The following is a 6,660-nucleotide window of genomic DNA, read 5'->3' as shown; positions in this document are numbered from 1 at the left end:
TTCCAATAAAATCAGGGGTGAAACAAAGATGTCCATTATCACATTATTATTCAATATAGTATTAGAATGCTAGCAGTTGCAATAAGAAAAGAAAAACAAATTGACAAAATCAGAATTGGCAATGAGGAAGCAAAACTTTCAATCTTTGCAGATGATATAATGGTATACCTAGAGAACCCAAGAAAAACATCTAAAAAAAATTCCTTGAAACAATTAATATATTCAGCAAAGTAGCAGGGTATAAAATTAACTCACATACATAATCAGAATTTCTATATACGAACAACAAAGCCCAAGAATAAGAGATAGAAAGAGAAATTCCATTTAAAATAACTATGAACAACATTAAATATCTTGGAATCTATCTCCCAAGACAAATCCAGAAACTGTATGTACACAATTATAAAGCCCTTGTTTGATTAAGGAGTTTGGGTTTCTATTCACTCCTACAAAACTACGCTTTAACATCAAGAAGCAAAAAAAAAAAAGTATGTTTAATAAAGTGATTATAAAATAGGTAGAAATAAATCAGTTTTACAGCAAAAGTAACCAATAAGTCCCAATATAATAAAAAGATGAGCAAAGCCTATATAAAAATAGATATTAAAAGAAAACATCACCAATCAGGGGAGAACCAACATCTAAATCCACAGTGGCTGGGAAGTTCCAAATTAGTCTTTCAGAGTCGCAATTGGGAAAATGTCCCAGCCAAACCGTATTTTCCATGGGTGAAACTCTGAGAAGCTGTCCAATGTTAAGGACTTTTAAGAGGTCCCAGACAAAGGTGGCACATTGCCAATAGGCTTATATAAGCTTTGTTGTCACTTAAGCAGGACATGTGAAGAGTACATGAATGACCCGGGAAGACTCACAGTCAAGGTTATGAAATTAATTAAAAATTGAACCTCTGGGTGGGAAGCCAATGCTCCCAAGATTCAAAATCCAGGAATGGTTAGTTCCTAAAAGGAGTACTGGGCACACACAGAAACATCCAAGTTCATGCAAAGGTGATGAGGGACCATGGGTGGGTGAAGCAGCATATGGCCTTGCCCAGGATCAGAATGGGTATTAACCCTTCAGCCCTTATCACCAGAATAAAATCAGAACTAAATAACTGGGAAAATGTCAAATGCTTATGGTTAGGTCGATCTAATATATATAAAAAATGGCAATTCTATACAAATTAAATTATTTATTCAGTGCCTTATCAATCAAATTATCAAATAACTACTTTAGCAAGTTAGAAAAAGTTGTAACAAAATTCATCTGGATAATACACTTTGACCAATTAAGATTTAATCCCAGGAATGCAGGGTTGGTTCACTATTAGGAAAACTGTTAGTATAATTAATTATATCAACAACCAAAATATCAGAAATTATATGATTATATAAATAGATGCTGAAACAGCTTTTGACAAAATATAGCACCCATTCCTACTAAAAACACTAGAGAGTGTAAGATTAAATGGCCTGTTCCTTAGAATAATAATCAGTATCTATCTGAAACCATCAACAAGCATTATATCAAATGGGAGAGGCTAGAGGCATTCCCTATAAGATTGGGGTGAAACAAGGATGGCCATTATCACCACTATTATTCAATATCATATTAGAAATGTTAGCTTCAGCAATTAGAGAAGAAAAAGAAATTGAAGGAATTAGATTCGGGAAGGAAGAGACAAACACACTTTTGCAGATAACATGATGGCATACCTAGGGAATCCCAAGAAATCATCCAAAAAACTACTGGAAACAATTACCAATTTTAGCTAAGTTGCAGTATATAAAGTAAACCTTCATAAATCATCAACTTTTCTATATATGACTAGCATGATACAGCAGGAAGAGCTAGAAAGAGAAATCCCATTCAAAGTAACCTCAGACAATATAAAATACCTGGGAGTCTATTTGCCAAGGCAGACTCAGAAACTTTTTGAAAACAAAGATAAAATACTTCTCACACAAATTAAATCAGATTTAAATAACTGGGCAAACATCAACTGTTCATGGATAGGTCAAGCTAAGCGGATAAAAATGACATTCCTACCAAAACTAAAGTACCTGTTTAGTGCCCTACCAATCAAAATTCCAAAAATTATTTCAATGAGTTAGAAAAAGTAGTAAATAAATTCATATGGAGAAATAAGAAGTCAAGAATTTCCAGGGATTTAATGAAAAAATTGCAAAAGAAGGTGGCTTAGCCCTACCTGATCTAAAATTACATTATAAAGCATGAGTTATCAAAACTGTCTGGTATTGGCTAAGAAATAGAGTGGTGGTGAACCAGTGGAATAGACTAGGTGCAATAGCAAGAAATGATTATAGTGATCTGCTGTTTGGTAAACCCAGAGAGTCCAACTACTGGGACAAAATCTCTGTCTTTGATAAAACCTACTGGGAAAATTGGAAGAAAGTATTGAAGAAACTTAGATTAGAGCAATACCTCACACCCTATACCAAGATAAGATCCAAATGGATACAGGATCTAGACATAAAAAACAATACTATAAGCAAAGTAGAAGATCAAGGATTTTTTATCTGTCGGATCTATGGAAAGGGAAGCAGTTTATGACTAAGGAAGAGATGGAGAACATCACTGAAAACAAACTAGATGATTTTGATTACATTAAATTAAAAAGCTTTTGCACAGACAAAACCACTGTAACCAAGATCAAAAGAAATGTAGTTAACTAAGGAACAATCTTTACAATTAAAGTTTCTGACAAAGGACTCATTTCTAAAATATACAGATAACTGAGTAAAAATTAAAAAAAAAAAAGCCATTCACCAATTGACAAATGGTCAAAGGATATGCAAAGGCAATTTGCGGATGAGGAGATCAGAGTGATCCATAATCATATGAAAAAATGCTTTAAATGCAAATTAAAGCTTCTCTGAGGTACGACTGCACACCTCTCAGACTGGGCAATATGGCCAGAAATGATAATGATTATTGTTGGAAGGGTTGCGGGAAATCTGTGACACTATTACATTGTTGGTGGAGCTATGAACACATCCAGCCTTTCTGGAGAGTAATTTGGAACTACTCGCAAAGGGCAACAAAAATGTGCATACCCTTTATTCCAGTAATACCACTACTAGGTCTGTACCCTGAAGAGATTATGAAAAGGGGTAAAATCACCACTTGTACAAAAATATTCATAGAAACCCTGTTTGTGGTGGCAAAGAATTGGAAATCAAGTAAATGTCCTTAAAAATGGGGGAATGGCTTAGCAAACTGTGGGATATGTATGTCATGGAACACTATTGTTCTATTAGACACCAGGAGGGATGAGAATTCAGGAAAGCCTGGAGGGATTTGCATGAACTGATGCAGAGTGGGATGAGCAGAACCAGAAAAAAACACTGTATACCCTAACAGCAACATGGGGGCAATGATCAACCTTGATGAACTTGCTCATTCCATCAGTGCAACAGTCAGGGACAATTTGGGGCTATTGGCAATGGAGAATACCATCTGTATCCAGAGAAAGAACTGTGGAGTTTGAACAAAGATCAAGGACTATTAACTTTAATTTAGGAAAAAACTGATCTTATTGTGTGACCTTGCTATCCTTATACTTTATGTTTCTTCCTTAAGAATATGATTTCTCTCGCATCATATTCAATTTGGATCAATGTATACCATGGAATCAATGTAAAGACTGGCAAATTTCCTTCTGGGGGGGGTAAGATTAGGGGGGAAAATTGCAAAACTCACAATAAATAAAATATTTTAAAAAATTTAAAAATTTCATCTGGAGCAACAAAAGGGCAAGAAGAACAACAGAACTGATGGGAAAAAAACTGAAAAAGAAGGTGGCTTAGCTCTACCCAATCTAAAACTATACTATAAAGCAGCAGTCATCAAAACAGCTTGATATTGCTTCAGAAATAGAGTAATGGATCAGTGTAATAGGATAGGCTCTAAAGAATTTTCAGTAAATGACTAGAGCAATCTACTATTTACAAACCGAAAGACATCAGCTTCTGGAATAGAACTCATTATTTGACAAAAATTGTTGGGAAAAATAGAAAATTGTATGACAAAATTTGGGCATAGATTCATATCTCACACCCTATATTAAATAAGGTCAAAATGGGTACAGGATTTATACATAAACAGTGATGCTATAGATGAATTAATAGTCCAAGAAATACTCTATCACATCTATGGGAAGGGGATAAATTTATGACCAAATTAAAATTAGAGCACATTAAAAACTACAAAATGAATGATTTTGACTATTAAATTTAAATTTTTTGCACTAAGAAAATCAATGCTGACAAAATTTGATGAAAAGCAGAAATCTAGGAAGCAATCTTCACAAGTAGGAGCACTGATAAAGGTCTCATTGCTAAACTATATATAGAATTAAATCAAATTTATAAGGACACAAATCACTTTCTATTTGATAAATGGTCAAACGATATGAATAGAAAATTTTCAAATGAAGAAATTAAAGATATACATATATATATATATATATACATATATATATATATATATATATCTAATGATATGATAAAATGCTCCAAATCATTGTTAATTAGAAAAATGAAAATTAAAACAACAATGAGGTATCATCTTACACCTATCAGATTGGCTAAGAAGAGAAAAAGGGAAAATAATCAATGATGGAGAGATTGTGAGAGGATTGGGACATTGATACATTGCTGGTGGATTTGTGAATAGATCCAAACTTTCTGGAGAGCAATAGGGAACTATTCCCAAAGAGCAATAAAGTTGTTCATACCCTTTGACCCAGCAATTCTAATTTTAGGTCTATAGCCATGAGAAATTATAAAAGATATTACAAAATATTCATAGCAGTTCTTTTTGTAGTGGCAAAAAAATGGAAATTGAAGGGATGCTCATCAATTGGGGAATGGCTAAACAAGCTATGGGACATGAATACTATGGAATATTATTGTTATATAAGAAACCATAAATGGTCAGACTCTAGAGAAGAATGGAATGACATATAGGATCTGATGCTGAGCGAAGGGAGTAGAACCAAGAGAACAATGTGCACATTAACAATGACGTTGTGAGATGAACAACCTTGATAGGAGCAGCTCCTTTCAGCAGTCCAGAGAGTTAGGGCAACCCTATTAGAATGGCTATGGACTGTATTATCCCTAACCAGAGGAAGAAAACCAAAGCAAAACAAAACTCACAAAAGCAACCCTTCAGAATATGATAAATGTTTTATAAAAAATTATCTCTTCAGTATCTCTTTCCCTTAATCCTAATTCCTCATATCGAAAATTTCTAATCTGTAATTATGGTCATCAAAATATGTATGTACAGTGCTAACCTGACTGTTCATCACTGAGAGGAGGGAGGTGGGAAGAGGGGGTGGAAGGAAATTCTGAACCTCAAAAATATACATGTTAATATAGACGAAAATAAACAATTTTTTAAAAATCTAAATGCTTTCCTCCTAATGATTTCTAGACAGAGTTCTTTAAGTAAATCTGTTTTCATGTTGTGAGTTTTGGTTTCATTTATTGAATAGCAAACTGTTTAATTATTGTTCTCTGTATTTCATCATCATTTGACCATCATCCATCCTTCTAAATGAACTGAGTCTGTAATAAGGCTTGAATTCAGTACTTTTATGCAATATTTAACTTTTTTTAACAAATTGAAATGAGCATCTGCACTGTTCTAAGTTCTGATGGAGCTACAAAGACAAAGCCCAGTCCTTTCATTTAGTCTGTTAGTAAGAGATGACATATACATATATATATATATGTGTGTGTGTGTGTGTGTGTAGGGGTGTGTGTTTATGTGTGTGAATATATGTGTATATACACACACAGATATGTATATATCACTATCATACACAATGGAATGTCTTGCAGCTATGTGCCCAGTAAGATAATCAAAGCGCTTTGAAATCAAGATGCTCTTTTCATGAGAAAACTATACAATCAAGGAATATTTCCTGAAGAAGAAAAAAAAGAGAGAATAATACACTGTAGGTTTAAGGAACAATATGAGAGCTTTGGATATATTTGAGTAAAAATTACTAGTCCTCGGGGAGACAGCTAGATGGTGAAGTAGATAGAGCACCTAGAGTCAAAGGACCTGAGTTCAATCCTCCCTCAGACATTGACTTACCTTTATGACCTTGGACAAGTCACTAAGCTCCATTGTCTTACAAAAATAAAAAAATGACTACTCCATCATCACTTAATCAATAATTATTCAGTAAGCACTTTTCAAGCATGACTTATGTGTAGACCTATGTGCAGAAGCAAAAAAAACAATGTCTGCCCTCCAAAACTTACAATGCAATGAGGAAGCCAACATAAAAACAAGTTATATACAGGATAATTCGGAAATAATTAACAGAGACCAGGTCCTGCAATTAAGAGGCACTGGAGAGGGATACCTTGGTACTTAAAGGAAGCCAGGGAGCTCAGTGGTCATTGACCTGAAATGAGAACATTCCAACAATAGGGGACAGCCAGAGAGAATGCCCAGAGTGGAGAAATTGAGTCTGCATGGGATCAGAAACAGAAAATGATAAAACTTATAGACTCTTTGTATAACATTTTAAGGTTTACATAAGACCTTTACACAAAAGTCCTGTGATGGAGTGAGGGCAATTAATATTTTCACTTCACAACTGAGCAACTTTGAATC

Source organism: Macrotis lagotis, chromosome X, assembly GCF_037893015.1.
Source record: "Macrotis lagotis isolate mMagLag1 chromosome X, bilby.v1.9.chrom.fasta, whole genome shotgun sequence".
Lineage (NCBI taxonomy): Eukaryota > Metazoa > Chordata > Mammalia > Peramelemorphia > Peramelidae > Macrotis > Macrotis lagotis.
Note: the sequence above shows the minus strand (reverse complement) of the source record.